Source organism: Hippocampus bargibanti, linkage group LG09 (genome assembly GCF_051943395.1).
Source record: "Hippocampus bargibanti isolate YZ-2025 linkage group LG09, ASM5194339v1, whole genome shotgun sequence".
NCBI classification, from domain to species: Eukaryota; Metazoa; Chordata; class Actinopteri; order Syngnathiformes; family Syngnathidae; genus Hippocampus; species Hippocampus bargibanti.
Window position 1 is genome coordinate 10,395,816 of NC_142742.1, and position 18,091 is coordinate 10,413,906.

Sequence of the window (18,091 nt, forward strand, 5' to 3'; positions counted from 1 at the left end):
CATGAAGCAGTTCTAGATGAAAGAGAGGATCAAAGCGTCCTTTTCATCAGTGGATCGGGGACATCATGGTGGAATGCACGTGCGGTACAAGCTAAATGTCGAAAGCAAACACGAAACTGTAGCATCCATTGACGAAAAGATTTACGAGGGACGCCTGTCCCTCGTAAATCCGCTTCAATTCGAAACCGTGGCAGTTCCACATACGCATCATGATTGTTGGACGGATACTGGCAGGGAAGTCTTCAAACGTTAGCAGCTATCTTTAGGGCTCATGTAGATGGTAACATGAAAAAAATGGTAATGTCACCTTCACAGCTTTAAAAATAAATCACAATTGTCAAACAGTAGCAAACTCAGTAGCGGGCCACATTTTGGTTAGCATTTCTGTTGGAGGGACTTTATGACTGCAAGAATTCTCCCCCCCCAAAAACCCTTCCATATGACAATTTTACACTTTGGTTGTGATTTAGTAAATTTCATAGATGTTGACATGTTTGAGTTTCTTTCTTGGACATTAAATGATGTGGTGGGCCAGATGTGGCACCCGGGCCTTAAATTTAACACCTTAAACCTTGGGGGTTAAAACAGTCACACAACGGAGAAAAAAACAGTATGCTATTGTGGCAAATACATTTTGTAGATTCGACCAGCAATCGGGGCTATATAGTCCATGTCGCTGAATGACGTACAAATGTTTTGAAAGAGTCAGAGGTATCACTTCTTCATATTTCCTTGCACGGACAATTTATGAAATTTATTCAAAAATGAATAGCTTTTACAGAGTAAAATGGTGTATCATATTGTTTCATCTTCAAATCAAATTTCCACTTGCACATCTGATTTCTTTCTGTGTTCTGTGATTTGTTTTCGTACTTCAGAGTGGAACATCCAGTTCCCCAAAACCATCAAATTGATTGCATTTGACTGCATCATCGACAGCACCATGATCACATTTTCTCATATGTCTTCTCAGGAGCTCACGTCCTTATGCTCCTCGATCTCATCAGCACATTTTGACACTTTACGCACTTGAAGAGATCACCCTCATGTGTAATAATAATAACAATAATAATAACAATTTTGAAGGTTTTGGACGTTTTCGCCTCCTATCCAAGAGGCTTCGTCAGCGACGAAGCCTCTTGGATAGGAATATTTTACAAAGATTCCACCGCATATAGCTATATTTTATGTTTTAAGACTTGCACTGAATATTCCAGAAGTCTTGTTTTTGAGTTGGTGACGAGTCCTCACCCTACGTCACTGAAGGAACGCTCCTGACTGAAAAAAGGACACATTGTAGCCGTCCTTCCATCACGTCAATGCATTTTGCTGTACTTGTTTGGTCTGAAAAATTTGTGTTGCACCAAAAAGAGGCAGAAGAGGGCGACAAAGCTCCGTGTAAGGAATAAATCAGCCTGAGGAAACGGGCTGATTAATTCCTTACACGGAGCTTTGTCGCCATTTTCTGCCTCTTTTGTAGTGCTACATTTTCCCCGCCTATTACCTCAAAATGGCACGGAATAAATTCTTTAATCGATTGCAAACATGTATGCTTTCCTCTTCAGAACTATTTGAATCATATTCATAACTGGATGAGTAACAAGAAAGCCTATTCTCCAAATCTGAAGCCATTGTTTTGATTCTCGAGCAAGGCAAGACGTCTTGGGGTGACGCCACGAACAAGGGGGCGGGACCTTCTGAAACTGGCCACTTCCTGTTTCAATTTTTTGCATTTTCAGCACACTTTAAGTAATTTTTATTGGTGTTTTGCATTTGACTAAAAATATCATACTGCGTGTTTTGGATGCTATAAAACGTTTTTCTGATGTCAGTTCGGAAACAAAAAAGTGATGTCGGTTGTCCTTTAAGGCTTAAGTATGAGAAAATTATAGTTTATAGGAACCTGGAAATGGATAATTCTCATTTTTAATGGTTTCCTGGGGGAAATTAATGTTTGGAATACACACTTTTCACCTTACACACACTTTCTGGGAACCAATTAAGTTCGTAAGCTGAGGTATCACTGTAATAATAACATGGTTTATTTAGTCCATCATTGTTGTTGAGAGCACTTATAGTTAGTGGAAAAAGATTAAAAAAAATCAGCAGAGGTAGATTGCTACTGATTTTCACCCAATGCAGATGTGTCTGAGATTTTTCCCTCGCGATGAGTGTGGGGATAGGAGTGGGGGTGGGAGGTGTTATACTTCTATTAAAATTGTAGCCTGAGGAGAATCTGTCAGCCACTAGTGACAATAAACTTGGTTATGGGGGGGTGAATGGCCCTCATAAAAGCCTTTTTGGATTGATATTGACACCTTTGGTTACATGAACAGCTAAAGATCAGCAAATGTTCATCTGGCGCAGGCACGGTCACGAGGACCCCGGAGCAGCGGTCCAAGCGGTGGAGGGACGTCAATAAGAGTCGTCCAATTAAAATCAGTCTTCATTTAAATCTTGATCTCCATTGATCTGCCTTTCACACCTCATAAGCTACACTAGTCGACTGCCTCCAAGGCTTCCCGGGACGCCTTGACGTCTGCACTCTGGCGGCGCCCTCTCAACAGAAGCTGATGGGTAGTTCCGTTCTCTTTTTTATAGATTGGGTGAAAAGTAGGCTTCATTTGCGTAAGGATTATAAACTGTAAGCACAAACAAACCTGCATGAAGATGATTTGGCTGCCCATGTTTGGATTTGACAGGGAGGTAGGCGGGCACATCCCATTTCGCTTATTCAGCATACCTTTGATCTGGTTTTACTTCCTATGTCATTATTTTCCGACCAACAAAATAAAGGAATAAATCACCCTATCCGACAAATTATATGATTTGCATCAAATAAATTCAGTTCATGATTGAGCATTTTGGGATCATAGTTTGTATATCAACGGCAGGACAGGATTTTTCCCCTCATTAGAAAAAAAACATGTTCGTTTTCCATTCTGAATGAATATTTAAAGATAGGTACTCACATTAGATGACTTTACTGCCAGTATCCGTCCAACAATCACCTGATTAACTCATTCGCCGCCAAAAATTAGATCTGGTGTCAATTTCAAAGGTAAAAAAATGAAAAGGCAAACCTCTTGTCAAATCCTCAACCATGTACTGAATCCATCACCAGTATTTTACCATCAGAAATTGAACCTTTAGCCCCTAATACACAAAGCTTAACCGAAACATGCATATTTTAATTTATCTTTGGTTTGATTGGTTGTCCACCAAGAATATTTTTCAAAACAGCTCATACAGTTCAGAATCAAAAATCCTTTAACAGCCCCACAATGAGGAAATTTGCAATTCAATCATTAACCTGAAAAACAAACGAGGCATATATAAAAGGTGGACAGCTGTGAAGTTGGACTGATGCAAATTAGGATGTTTCAAAACATGGTGGAGGTCCGTTTTCCAGACCTCTTTTTTTTGCGCGACGGCACAAACGTGTCCATCAAAATCAAAGCGGCTCCCTATCAACGATCAGCACCGTTTGAAGGTCAAACAGGGGAAAGACATTTGCCCACGGCGCCGTTTTTCTTCTTTTTCTCACAATCTCTCTCTCTCTCCCTCCTACTTCAAAAGGCAGAGCAAGGGGGGTGGGGGTGGTGGTGACTTGACATGAATTGTAAATGAGCAGATTACAAAAAAAATTGTGGCCGTGAGCGCACGTCTACGCAACGCTGCTGAAAAGCTCCCATTTTTCTCCCCCCGCCTCTTCTGTTTCTGCTTACTTTGATTTAATAGTGACTGGTAAGCACGTCTAAATATGAATAATTCCAGCGCTTGCAGATACATTTCTCCAGTCTTGCAGACTCCAAGGCCTTGAACTCACACCGTTTTCCCTGGAGAGATAGTGCACTGCTTCAACTTTCTGCTTCAGCAGCTTTGAGAATAATCTGACCTCGCGAGTGCGATGGATTTGGGGAGGTTTTGGCGCAGCATCCCAATGCCCGTGACCTCCCCTCCTTTCTCTATTCTTTCCTTTTTAAAAACTTGACTATTCCAAGGGGTTTTCTGAAACAACAAAGCTCTTCTGATGTTATCTTTGACAGCTTCATCCTGGAGTGGGGCCGTGTTTTTGTGTTTCGCCGCCCTCCACAAATCCCCTCAGTTCACATTAAAAGCTGGTTCCGGATGCCACCGCTGCTCTCATCATCATCTGATGACAAAGAGTACCGTGTTATAAGGTCACTTTGACAAGGTGAAAAGTCGCAAACATTAACACAAACACACACACGCACGGTGCTGTTGGACAGCCTGCGGCTAGTGGACGCATAGCTTGAGGAGCCCGCGACGACAAAAAAGTAGCGTCAGCGCGGAGCGCCGATGCTTATGTGGAACTGTCGCGGCTTGGAAGTGAAGCAGATTTACATGGGACAGGAGATGTGAGACAATCATTTTTCGTCACTGAATGCGACAGCTCTGTGTTTGCATATAACTTTTAGCTTGTAGCAGACGTGCACATTTCACCATGATGTCCCTGATCCACTGGTGAAAAGGATGCCTTGATCATCTCCTCTTTCATGTAGAACTGCTTCATACAACAAAGAGGGTGCAGAAAGTGCTAAAGATTGAAGACTGTGTCTTTTGTGTCAAGACACATTATTTGTTATTTATATCTGGTTTTTGACTTCAGGATGGTGCAACATGAGTGGCTTCCTTTACAGCAGCTTCTGTATTTTGTTTTTGTTGTTGTGAAATGTTAATTTCTCCACTGTGAGACAAATAAAGGCTAATCTAATCCAATCGAATGCTGCATTGCCGGGAAGATAAATGCAAGCAGAGACATTCAAAAAGTAGACTCAGATACAAGGTTAGTGTGTGACTTGTGTGACGCTTATGACACAGAGAGTTAGAGAGAGAATGAGACAGTGGGAGAGAGAGAGAGACAGAGAGAGAGAGAGAGAGAGAGAGAGAGAGAGAGAGAGAGAGAGAGAGAGAGAGAGAGAGAGAGAGAGAGAGAGAGAGAGAGAGAGAGAGAGAGAGAGAGAGAGAGAGAGAGAGAGAGAGAGAGAGAGAGACGTGCATGTGACTTCCATTTCAGTCCTATGTCACGGGTCCAGTTTCTATTTTAGCCAATCTAATCCTGTTGATGTTTGTGTGAAACCTTTGTTCCTATCAGGGGCCATTTCAACTGTCATAAAGTATTCCGTGGCCCACTCCCTCATTGATGACATTCAAAGTCGGACATCATCCAATATTTACAAAATGAGAAAGCTGTGCTCACTTTATAAGGTAAAACAGAGATTGCCGCGACATGAACGTTCAACCGCCATCGGATGGTGGAACAACGTAGATTGCAGCATAAATGCCAATATCGGAGTCATCGGAACCATGGCAACAATTTATCCCATCACCCCGTGGGATGCGGCGAGTGCCGATGTTCCTGGTGCCGCCTTGTTTGGTCAATGATTAATTACCACGCTGATGAGATTCGAAGGCGGTGAAAATGTCACGGGGGGCCCACATCACGTCGAGACGCGCGCCGGGTATCAAACGGCAGCTGCTCGCTGCTTTTTATGCAGCCAATCTGCCTTGGCAACATGATTCTGCATGTCGCAACGAGGAGCTAACCTCTTTAGCTTAGCTTGCTCACGCCACAGTTAGCGACTACGGGCTAATTATTGTCAAATACAGTTAGCATTTTGGTTGATGAGATCATAACAATAGTGGTGTACTGAAATTACCAGTTACCTAATTCACAATTGAGGAAACAAAGGTGTCAAATGTATCCCCAGCCCAATTAACTAATTCGCTGCCATTCCTGAATTTGTTCAGGTTTTGTTTTTTTCTTACTGTGGGTGCTGATAAAGCGCTGACCATGGCCTCTGGCAATGTTGTTTCTTTTCCACAAGGGGAAGCATTTCCCTTTTTCCATGTTAGCGCTTTGTTCTAGATTCAGCTGTTGTTAAAGCGCTATATAAACCAATCTGTACATATGGATTGAATTGTATTTTGGACAGCCCCCCTCATTTCAAGCTCATATAACTCCGGACCCATATGATTTAGGAATTAACTAAGCATTGAGTTTTTATGTAGTACGAAAACCCAATATTTTGTGGGTCCTGGAATTTGAGTGACAATGACAAAAACCCTGGGCCTGGAGTGGACACATTTATGCACAACTGGTAGTGAATGAACCACAACACGAAAAAGTTGATGTAAACTTTGTCAGGAACATGCAAGCAATGATGCAGCCTGACGAAAAACAAGAAATGGACCGATAGACACGAATGATTTAGCCCGATAAAAAGCAATGTTTTACTGTACAGTGATACATTGGTTTACGAACTTAATTGGTTCCCAGAAAGTGTGTAAGGCGAAAAGTGTGTATTCCAAAAATTAACTTCCCATAGGAAACCATTAAAACGAGAATAATCCGTTCCCAGGTCACCATAAAACATAATTTTCGACTAAATAAGCCCTAAAACTACACACAATATAGCTTATTTTATTTATAATAAATGCGCTATGGTATTGTCATTAAAGAAATAAAATGTACAGTATAATAAAGTCGTTTTATTTTGTGATGGTCGTTGATGGCTTGATGGAATGGATATATTTTTGCATAAAGTGTCTCAAGGAGCTCTGGGTTGTACATCTTGGAAGTTGTGATATTGCAACATCAACAGATTGGAAACTTCATTAACCGCTGGTTCCCTTGCTTGTATGTTCTCTTCAAATTGTACAGATGGCTTGTGCGGGTTACTGTGGAGCCTGATTGATGGGATATTTTAACCTTGCAGTCTACACTCTGCCTTGGAACTATCAATAAAGTTGATACGAGTCTAAATTTCACTGTGCTCTGTCTGTGTGTGTGTGTTTCTGTTTCTGTAGCCCCAACCCCAGCCCGCTCACTGCTGCTGCTGTGCGTGTGTCCCCTCCCTCCTCTATCACGGACCTTGACCAATCACGTGCGGCTTTAACCAAAGACTGGAGCGGAGAATATTGGACAAACAAAAAAGTCGGCTGCCATTACCAGCTCCTTGTTAGGAGCTCCAAGAACCGGCTCGTTCGCGAATGACACATCACTCATTGTGGCGCGTCCGTGTGTTTCCCGAAAAAATGTTCGTATGCCACGATTATATTCTCACGAATTTAACGTTCGTAAGGCGAAAAGTTCGTTAGCTAAAGCGTTCATAAGCCAAGATATCACTGTATAACAGGACTGGTGATAAATAAAAAAAAATCTTCTTTTTCTTTTCCTTTCGGCTTTTCCCTTCAAACGGTGGCCACAGCAAATCAGTGTCCTCCACCTTTAGAGGTTTGATCCGCATGTTTGTTTTGGCCAAGCTTTTACGTCGGATGCCCTTCCTGACACAACCCTCTGTATTACACAAAATGGTCATCGGCACAGCAACATTCAAAGAGGCAAAAACTATACTCACCATTTGATGACAATGCTCTGATCTCACCATGAAATTATATATATATATATTGGATTGGATATGCCTTTATTAGTCTCACAGTGGAGAAATTTACATTTCACAGCAGCAAAGTGATGAAAGGAATGAGAGTAGAAAAACAAAATACATGAGCTGCTGGAAAGGCAGCCACTCCTGCGGCGCCGTCTTGAAGTCAAAAGAACAAAAAAAAAAACTAAATAACAAATAATATGACAGCATAGAGACAATATGACAAAACAAAGACACAGAGAGACATTCATTCTTCAGGCTGTATATATCGATACTATTTCTACGCACGCACTGAGAAAATTACATGCAAACAGGGTCGGATATATCGATAGTCCCGGTTATATCGATATTTTTTCGGACTCCCTTGAATATCGATATAACGAGAGCTTTACTGTATATATATATACATTTGTTGCTTGAATGAGTGATGTTAATTTTCAATAGACAAATCACAGCTAACTCAACAAATCGATATAAAGTTGCAACAAGTGGGCAGTAAACAACTGTCAATTATCACAAAGCCTGATTAACTCTGCAAGCAAAAAGATGTCTGCGGTGTTCATTTTTAATCATAGAGGACCAAGAAAAGAGAAGGATGACTTGATGAAAAACACAAATGACGAACCAAAGTCCCCCGATAAATGGCTCCGTTTAGTGAAATAGAAGGAATTGATGTAAAGGATGCCCAGCGGGACAGAAAATAGTTCAGCTCAGAATGGAGCTGCGGCTTATTTGTCTTAATCATAAGATGTGCAATGATGTGCTGACAGCCTCCTCATCCTGATTTGATTAGACTAAGTGATGTTTTCTTTGTGGATTCTTTGTCTAATTAGCTTGGGACAAAAACCGGAACAAAAGCAATTATTCAAATGAACAAATATGATTTTTCTTTTTGGATGTACATGCCATGTGTGCTGTTTGGGGTTATTTTAACACATTTCAGCGTATAAACTAGATTTGGCCAAATCAACAAGAATAAAGAGCCCACCAAAATATAGGAATTAAAATTGCATGCAATCGTATTTTGAATGTGTTTGAATATTTGTCAAGCAAAAACGGAACAAACTCCAGTATAGACAATTTGTGACAGTTTGAAATCAATATTGTCGAAAAAGACATTTTTTTTTTAATCCAGTTTTTTTTTCCAGCTTCAAGGCATTTTAAAAGGTACAGGAATGATAATATATATTTTGATTTACTTTCAATTATATTGACATTTGTAAATGTAATTCTTATATTTAAACGTGGGCGGCCCGGTAGTCGAGTGGTTAGCACACCGGCTTCACAGTGCAGAGGTCACTGTTTCGCGTCCCGGTCCGGCCTCCCTGTGTGGAGTTTGCATGTTCTCCCTGGGCCCATGTGGGTTTTCTCCGGGTCCACCGGTTTCCTCCCACACTCCAAAAACATGCATGCCAGGCAGATTAGCCACTCCAAATTGTTCCTAGGTGAGTGTGAGAGTGACTGTTGTACGTCTTTGTGTGCCCTGCGATTGGCTGGCAACCAATTCAGGGTGTCTCCTGCCTCGTGCCCGAAGACAGCTGAGATAGGCTAGGGCGATATCTGAACTGCCTCAAAGTACTAAAATCTAACAGTTTGGTGAAAACCGCGGGCTATTTTGCTATGTTTATATCGATACAAAAGCAAATTAAGGTGAATCGATATTTGCTTAGGGGTTTCTATACAGTACCACCATTATCGAAATCTGTATCGGTCGCGCCGTTGGTCAGCTCCCGTGTCTTGCGTAGCAGACGCTATTTTCTACCAGCTTCCATGTTTTGAACTGTCATACTCGAGCACAATAAAAAAGGCGTAGCAGAGCTTATATACAGTACAGTTGTTTAACACCAATTTAAACCATGGGGAAACGTAAGAATTGTGACCTCGGAACGAAGTACAAGGCAATAGTGGCTGTCGAGGAGAATCCAACAAGTAGCAAATCCTCCATCGCGAAAGAGTTCGACGTGCTGCAGAATACTTCATCAACGTAAGTAATGTAAACGTTGCAGTTTTCGTTTTCCATACATGTATTTAATTGTGTTGTATTCAGTTATCTTTATCGCTTGCAACAATCACTGTTTTTCATATGTTTGTACATGCTGGCGTTCGTGGTTTCGTGTGTATGTGAGGATTTTGCATTGGTTGCATTTTTTAAAGAATTAGTCATTAAAAAAGTGTAAAGATGTTTTTATTTTCTGCATAAGTTTATTTTTCACTTCACTACTAGACAACAAGCATGCTAGATACGCAATCCATGAACCCAATGATAAAATTACATGCCATATCAAAGATCCCCCATTTACGTATTGCCCCCCCCCCCTTTTTTTTTTAATGCAGTTCGGCCAATGACGGATATATCGACAGTACGGTTATATCAACAAGTTTTCCGACTCCCGAGAATATCGATATAACGAGAATTTACTGTACCTAAAAACAAGTGGATAAGGTGGCAAAGGAAGTGAATACTTTAGAAGGTGTTATTACGTCATTTGAAGTTTTGAGTTTGGATTTTGGCAAGTTCCATTAGTGTGTCTTTTAAATTAGAACTTTCAGTGTTTATTTTATTTTATTGTAATTTGGTCTTGATATTACAGGTTTTACCTGTCTGGTGAGGGTGAAACGCCATCGGCACTGATAAACGGCGGTTGTTGGAAATATGCAAACATCAGCTGCACACTTGGCTGAACAAAGCAAAGATGGCCGACCTTCTTTGGTTCACACTCTGCAAGGGACACACACACACACATGAAATGTAAAGAAGCAGCACAATGAGGGTTTAGCTGCTGATTGGGGCTGCATGGGAAGCAAAAGAGGGTTCGCTGCCCCAGTGGCTCGAGTTTGCTTGGGGATCACTGGTCATTAATCTTTGCAGAGAGTCTCCGACTGCACTTTTTAGCAAGGAAAAGGATTGCTGATCTAAAAATATACAATGTCTGTCTGTGAGGATCAGGGGAAATTTGGCTGGCTACTTCTTTTCTCGTTGAGAGCTCAACCAGAGGAACGCAACTGCTGTTGTTTGCATTAACTGATTATAAATATACATGTCAAATGATTGTGCGTATATAAAATGGCCGCCAACTATTATAGTATTAGAAGTACAACACAGTTAGATGGAAATTTCTCAGTTGTAAACTGAATGCAAATGTTTTACTTAATTTATTTTTTTACTTCTCAGTATAATTTTTGTACTCTCTGAAGGTATTGAAAAAACATTGGCAATACAATACAGTCTGTGTACGTGTGTGTGTACGTCTGTGTAAACTCTCAGTCGTACAGGAGTGGTCCATGGATGAAAAGGTTTCTTCAGCCGTCATCTGTACTTCTAACAAAGAAGTACAGATGACAGCTGAAGAAACCTTTTCATCGAAAGTATCCCAGTACTTTTGATAACCAGATGCAGAACTACATATTAAAATGCTACCGTGTCCATTAGGACACCAATAAACCAAACATGTCATTCCACCAAATATCATAAAATGTAATCCCCCCCCCCTCCTCCCGAGACAATTTGCCACAAAACCAACCAAGAAGCAATGAAAGAGAATGCTGTGAAAACTATTTGAGCCATAGAACATAATGACTTCACTGTGTTCAGAGAGAGTACTTTAATGAATCTGCACATGTAATAAAAATAATAATCCTTGTATGTGCCACCCACACAAGAAAATAATGGGACGTTTTAAAGAGTTACAGGCGGTATTAGAAATGACGCCCAATTCTCACACCAAGAGCAGTGAAACCGAACAAAACAGCATCTTCTTCGAGTCGTAGCCATTTTTGTGGTCTCCTGAAAAGTATAAGGAACCTACCCAATATGCTTATGACTCACTGACAATTGGCCCACTTATGTTTTTTTTGGTCCTCTCTGCTTCTTCTTCAGGCTATTGTGTAACATATTGCTGTCACCTACAATGTAATGCCTCACACCGTATTTCAATTATGAGACACAAAAATACTAATAATGCTAAGGTCCAGCCAAAAAAATACAAAAATACAAATATGCCAGTGGCCAAGGGGGAAATGAAAAATGATGATTATTATTATCATCCCTTGGTCAATTTCATGAGGAAAGCCCAACAAGAAAATATTTTATATATTGGACTCATTCATCACTAAGTGTAATTAACGGTAGACTGGGGGGAAAAAAATCAGCCTTTTCTGAAAGTAGATGTGGATATCCATTTTTTAATACTAAATAACTATGTTCATCTTTTTTATCATGTAAAACATAGTAATTTGTATCTATTGCAAAAATGGGAACATTAGCTTTTCCAACAAACTAAAGTAAAACAAAAAGCTGCGACAGAAATACTTCAATAAATAATGCATTGTATAACAAGTAAAACAACCAAAATGCATCATATTTAATAAATATTAAATAGTATAGAAATATTTTCCTTTGAGGAAAATAAAACATCAAAATAATGTGCGAGAAATAATTTGTCCCCCTATTTTAACTAATTCACTGCCATTCACAAATGTATTCAGGAATTGAAAATATGACGTAGAGCAGCAATCTCGATTTTGTTCAGATTTTGTTTTGTTTTCTTGACAATAAAGCACTGGTCAGACCTCTGGCAATGTTTTTCCCTTCCACCAAGGGGCAGCATTTCCCTTTTTTCCATGTTAGCGCTTTGTTACAGATTCAGCTGTCGTTAAATCGCTATACAAACCAATCTGTATGTATTGCATTGTATTTTGGACAGCCGCCCACCGAGGCGGCTGTCCAAAATCTAAGGAATCTAAGGTTTCTAACGTTGTATTGAAGGTTTTTGTAGTCCCAAAATTCAATATTCTGTGAGTCCTGGAATTTAAGTGACAATGACAAAAACCCTGGCATTGGAGTGGACATTGTCTGGCAGTGGATGAGTTAAGTAACAGAAGGATGTCGACGGGTAAAAACGAAAAAAAATATTGAGTCTGTGGGGAACACCTCCACAAACCCCTCCATGGCAGGCAGATTGACCACTCCAAATTGTCCCTAGGTGTGAGTGTGAGAGTGAATGTTGTACGTCTTTGTGTGCCCTGCGATTGGCTGGCAACCCCGCCTCGTGCCCGAAGACAGCTGAGATAGGCTCCAGCAACCCCCGCGACCCTAATGAGGAATAAGCGGTATGGAAAATGAGATGAGATGAGATGTATGTGTCACGGTTTGCAAGGTGGTGATGGCGGGTGCGGATCCCAAAAAGCAGGCGGGAGGGAGCAGGAGGTTGTATGACAAATTGTATTAAATTAAAGTCAGCAGGAACAAAATGTAAAACATCAAAATCATCTGAATGGAAAATATACAAAGTATCAAAAGAAGACCAAAAGTAAAAGTCCGCCAAGGTTAAACAAACACATACACAATGCATGCAGCAAACAAGCAGCAAACAATGAACCGACACCGGATGGTCGTGCCGGGTGTCCTTTTAAGTGTCAGTGATTATAACGACCAGCACCTGCGAGGCTGTCTGCAGGGCTGACGTCACTACCCGTTGGTCGCCAATCTGATCGGGACGACCAGCACCTGTGCAGGTGCAGGCGGGGCCGACAGCGCCCCCCGTTGGTCACCAACCAGATCATGACAGTACCCCCCCTTCAAGGGGCTGCTTCCAGAAGTCCCAACAGTCTCCCAAAAGGTCCACTCGCCAGGGAACGGTCGGTGGAGAGGGCAACCGCTGCCTCTCCAGCATACGACGGGCAGCGGCCTGATGGGAACGGGACTCGGCCTGGGGTGGATGAAGACGCGGCACGGATCGTCGTGAGCGTGAGTGCGATCCCTCTCGCACGTTCACGCGACGGCGCATGGCTCAATGTGGACGTCGAACTGCCAGGCGCAGAATGGCACCCCGTACGGCCATATGGGACCAGGTCTCGGCCGGGCGCCGACGTGGGCGTGAACTGCCCGGCACCGGGGGAACGAGACCAGTCCAGAGCCGCTCCGGGATCCAGCGGTGAGTGGGGTCTCGGACTGACGTTGACGCGGACATTGCACGGCTCGTCGTGGATGAGACTCAATTCGTCATGCACGACGACAGCGTGGCTGGACGTGGGCGTGCACTGCCAGTCACCCAGTGTCACCCTGGATGGCCACCTGGAAGGAGGTCTCGGCCGGACGTTTACGTGGACGTTACGGCTCGTCGAGTGACGCAATTCAAACTCGATGAGGCTCGGGCTAACGTGGACGCAGCATTGCCAGGCACAGGGTGGAAATGAGACGGGTCCGATGTACCTGCGGGATCCGATGGATGGTCGGTTCATTCTGTCACGGTTTGCAAGGTGGTGATGGCGGGTGCGGATCCCAAAAAGCAGGCAGGAGGGAGCAGGAGGTTGTATGACAAATTGTATTAAATTAAAGTCAGAAGGAACAAAATGTAAAACATCAAAATCATCTGAATGGAAAATATACAAAGTATCAAAAGAAGACCAAAAGTAAAAGTCCGCCAAGGTTAAACAAACACATACACAATGCATGCAGCAAACAATGCATCGACACCGGATGGTCGTGCCGGGTGTCCTTTTAAGTGACAGTGATTATAACGACCAGCACCTGCGAGGCTGCCGGCAGGGCTGACGTCGCTACCCGTTGGTCGCCAATCTGATCAGGACGACCAGCACCTGTGCAGGTGCAGGCGGGGCCGACAGCGCCCCCCATTGTTCGCCAACGAGATCATGACAGTATGGACACATCGATGTTAGTTTCTTGACAAAAGTGTCCTCCATACTTATTTCTCATGTCGTTTTTATGATACTAGTGCAGTGTGTTCTAGCGGAGACACATTCCTTGTGTGTTCTCCATACTTGGCCAATAAAGTTGATTCTGATTCCAATTCTGAAAAAAATGAATCATTTGGGGGCAAGCTACCCTTTTTTTCTTGAAGTAAAACAAACGCAATCTCCACTTGTGCATGCGGACTGGGTAATAAATCACAGCGCTATATTGACACCGTTTTCACACATGCAGAAACTACGCATCTTGTGTGGCTGTGCATAAACCGAATTAACCTTAACCATATTGTGGTGTTCCACCATAAAAAAATCATCGTCCACAATAAAATCCTTCATTCAGTTTGTTTGGAAAAAAATTCAGAGTGGAGAGAGAAAAATAATGAAGTGCATATGGATACTTGGGAAGCCATCAGTCTTAAGAGAATTCATTTCGAGTAAATGAACTTTTCAATTAGAGTGTGACACAATTTCCGAGCACAAATAATCATCAAAAGACAATTAAGGCAGATGGGGAATTTTAGTTATTACAACCGCACGACTTTGTGTTTCTCTGAATAATTCAAGTCCATATTAAGATGTTGCCTGCATTCTGTGAATGTTCTCAACGTAAGGGCAGTTTAAGGTGACCCATCGCTACACATCTCATCTGTGAACACATGAAAGACTCAAGGTGGATGTGACTTGAGCCCGACGCGCCAAATAGTCTCATTACTTCCATACATAGTCACGCTCCAAAATCAGGAACGGTACAAATGTCCCTGCTAAGACTGCGCAAATTGCATACATTCTTTTGTTGATTCGGTGATTTGTCGCGATAATGAATTTTGATAAATACATAACTTGAACTTCGCATGATAACCCCCTTCGCTCCCCTATGCCGCCGCACAATGCAAATTTGTAACGTGGGCGAGAATTAGCATCTAAGTCTTGCTGTATACAATAGAGATTATTTATTTTCAGCATTTTGGTGCATGCACATCATTTGCTTCCGTCATTTCAGTCCCTTAGCAGGCTTGAGAATACAATTACATAACTTTCAACAACACAATGTTGACATGCTCTCAAACTCCAGACAAGGCGATAATTGGTCTTCAGATGCCTTTTGTTTTTGTTTTTTTTTTGTTTTTTTTATTATTTTTTGGCTGGAGTGTGTCAAATAGAGGTCGGTGTCAAATAAAAATCAGACACAATAAATCTGTGGAGCATTTTCCTAATGCACTCCATTTCATTAAAATACCCTATTTTCCAATGTATAAGGCGCACCCAAAAGCCTTCATGTTCTTCAAAAGATGGCCCTGCCCCTTATACGTAGGTGCGCCTTATATGGATTGCATTACACTTTATTAGTCTCGCAGTGGAGAAATGTACATTTAATTTACATATGTGAAGTAATATTGAGGCACAACAGGTCTCACAACTAATGCTGGCAGCCACTGACTCTATTTCCCCCTATAGAAGTTGTGCGTAACCCCTGCCTCTACTGTAATGCCTTATAATGTGGAGTGCCTTATATTTTGAAAACTTTTATAGATTATACTTATTTGGATATACAGTAAAGTCTCGTTATATCGATATTCAAGGGAGTCCGAAAAAATATCAATATAACCGGGACTATCGATATATCCGACCCTGTTTGCATGTAATTTTCTCCGTGCGTGCACAGAAATAGTATCGATATAACCGGGACTATCGATATATCCGATATCGATATAACGAGACTTTACTGTATATATATTTATTATATATATTTGGAATACTTTTTTCATTCATTGAAGGTGTGCCTTATATCTGGAAAAGGTTTTAAAAGACATTATTCATTGGGGGTGTGCCTTATACTACGGTGCGCTCACTAAAGTAATTGTGGGAACGAGATATGGATGTGGATCTAAATGTAATTACACGTATGGATCACAAGAAAATCAACGACAGTTTGATAGTTTTGGTAGAGGTCTTAGCAAGCATCATTGAAGTACTGTAGTGTTTATTTTCTACGGTCCATAATAAAATAATGTGGTGGGCCAAATCTGGCCCCCGGGCCTTGAATATGACACTTCTCGGAGAGACTGTACGGGTCCTTTTTATTTGTATTTTTGCCCAAAGTGTATACTTTTAATGTTACGAAATAAGCTGATAAAAATGAATCATTTTCAATGACAACTTTCAAACCGGTCCAATATATTGAAAACCAGGCCATCCTTTCAACATCAATTTTGAACACAATCATTCACCTTTTAGATCCTTTCTGAAAAAAAAGTTACTGATGGAACTGTATGATTGAGGCCAATGGAAATTCATCCAAACAAATCAAGATGCACCGCACAAGCTCATTAGTTAAAGCTTACCGGTAAACTTCAAGCTCTATTATTGTGAGGGTGACATTTGACTCCTCGCTCTGAATATTCATAAGTACTTTGTTTTCGCAAATGATTGGAGGGCACGGTCACGTCCACAATGTTAGGAAATGAGTGGAGGAATGAGGTCTAGTTTTCAACAAGAGGGTTTCCCTAGAGACAACGTGACAAAAGGAATGACATTAAACAATGGATGTCCTTGAGAGACAAGGTATTGTGGTAACGGAACAATATTACTTGATATCATCACATTTTCTTTGTAGGTGAATTGGGCCCGTTGTGAATTGCTGTCACTGCGTTTCTCATTTCTCCAACAATCTTTTTCAAAAGTGGCTTTATTTTACAATCGGTCTACAATAGTCCATTTGATTGTGTGATCGATTTGATCTCACAATAAATTAAGCAATATATTAGCCAAAAAACAAGGGCTAATATGTGGATAACAATGAGAAGAGGGTAGTACCATGAAGAAATGCTAAATACAAACAGAGGTTAATACTGTATACGACTAACAGAGGCTAATAGATGTTTAACATAGCAATGAACGAAAAAGGGAAAAACACCTTACAGACTGATCAAGTGATTAACAGATGACAATTTAACATATCCGAGAAAAAAATAATGTTTTTTAAATAAAGTGCCTTTAGCTCAGACGACACATTGCTCACAGACAGGAAAAGAGGCAATCACTATTAACGAAAGCTAGCAAAACAGGCTAACTCCAAGTTAACATCAGTCAATAAACAGCTTGGAAGCGTTAACTAGCCACAGGCTACATAATTGTTTTCACAGTTTAGAAATATCAACAAAGCTTAGCTTCATGCTCTATAGCATGTTGCGCTCGTCCCCATAAAGAATATCGAATTTGACTATTTGGCGAGGTTGGATTCAGTGCTTCTTCAACCAAGAGAAGTAGTTAAGTAGGTTAATATTTATTTGAGAGCCTGACATCACAAAACTTTTTCTTCCTAATCCGAATTGATCTCCCTCAGTATTGTGCAAAGTCTTACTTTGGGAGATTTCTGTCTGAGCCTCAGCTTACTATACTGTGATGGGGCTTACATACATAAATCTCTGTTCAATGTATGCTAATGCCATTGGTGGAGTATTCTCCTTGGGATATATACAGTGATACCTCGGCTTACGAACGCTTTCGCTCACGAACTTTTCGCCTTACGAACGTTAAATTCGCGAGAATATAATCTTGGCATACAAACTATTTTTCGGGAAAAACACGGAGCGCCACAATGAGTGATGTGTCCTTCGCGAACGAGCCGGTTCTTGGAGCTCCTAATAAGGAGCTGAAAATAAAAGGCGGCTTTTTTTCCCCCCTCGATTCCCCGCCCCCCGGCTTCGGTTAAAGCCGCATGTGATTGGTCAAGATATGTGGTAGAGGAGGGAGGAGACACAGTGCAGTGAGCGGATGGAGGGGTTACAGAAACACACACATGAAAGAGATACGACAGAGCTTGAAAAAAAAAACAAAAGTGAAAAGGTGATAACATGGATAGAAAACACAGTGAAATGTGGACCCGTTTCAACTTTATTGATATCGATATAACCGGGACTATCGATATATCCAATATCGATATAACGAGACTTTACTATATATATATATAT

The 18,091-nt window shown here is 41.3% G+C and overlaps 1 protein-coding gene across 3 annotated transcripts in view; it reads right to left on the reverse strand.

The window, feature by feature from the left end:
• tunar (TCL1 upstream neural differentiation-associated RNA) overlaps positions 1 to 18,091 on the reverse strand; it is a 118,940-nt gene that overhangs the window by 21,337 nt on the left and 79,512 nt on the right. The window contains exon 6 of one of the 3 annotated variants that reach the window (XM_089004236.1): positions 10,011 to 10,131. The exons of 1 other annotated variant lie outside the window; for it this stretch is intronic. The gene's annotated coding sequence lies outside the window, so the exon portion shown is untranslated. Of the gene's footprint in view, positions 1 to 9,754; positions 10,132 to 18,091 lie in introns of those variants that run through there. One more of the 3 variants, XR_016115976.1, reaches the window with a different exon arrangement.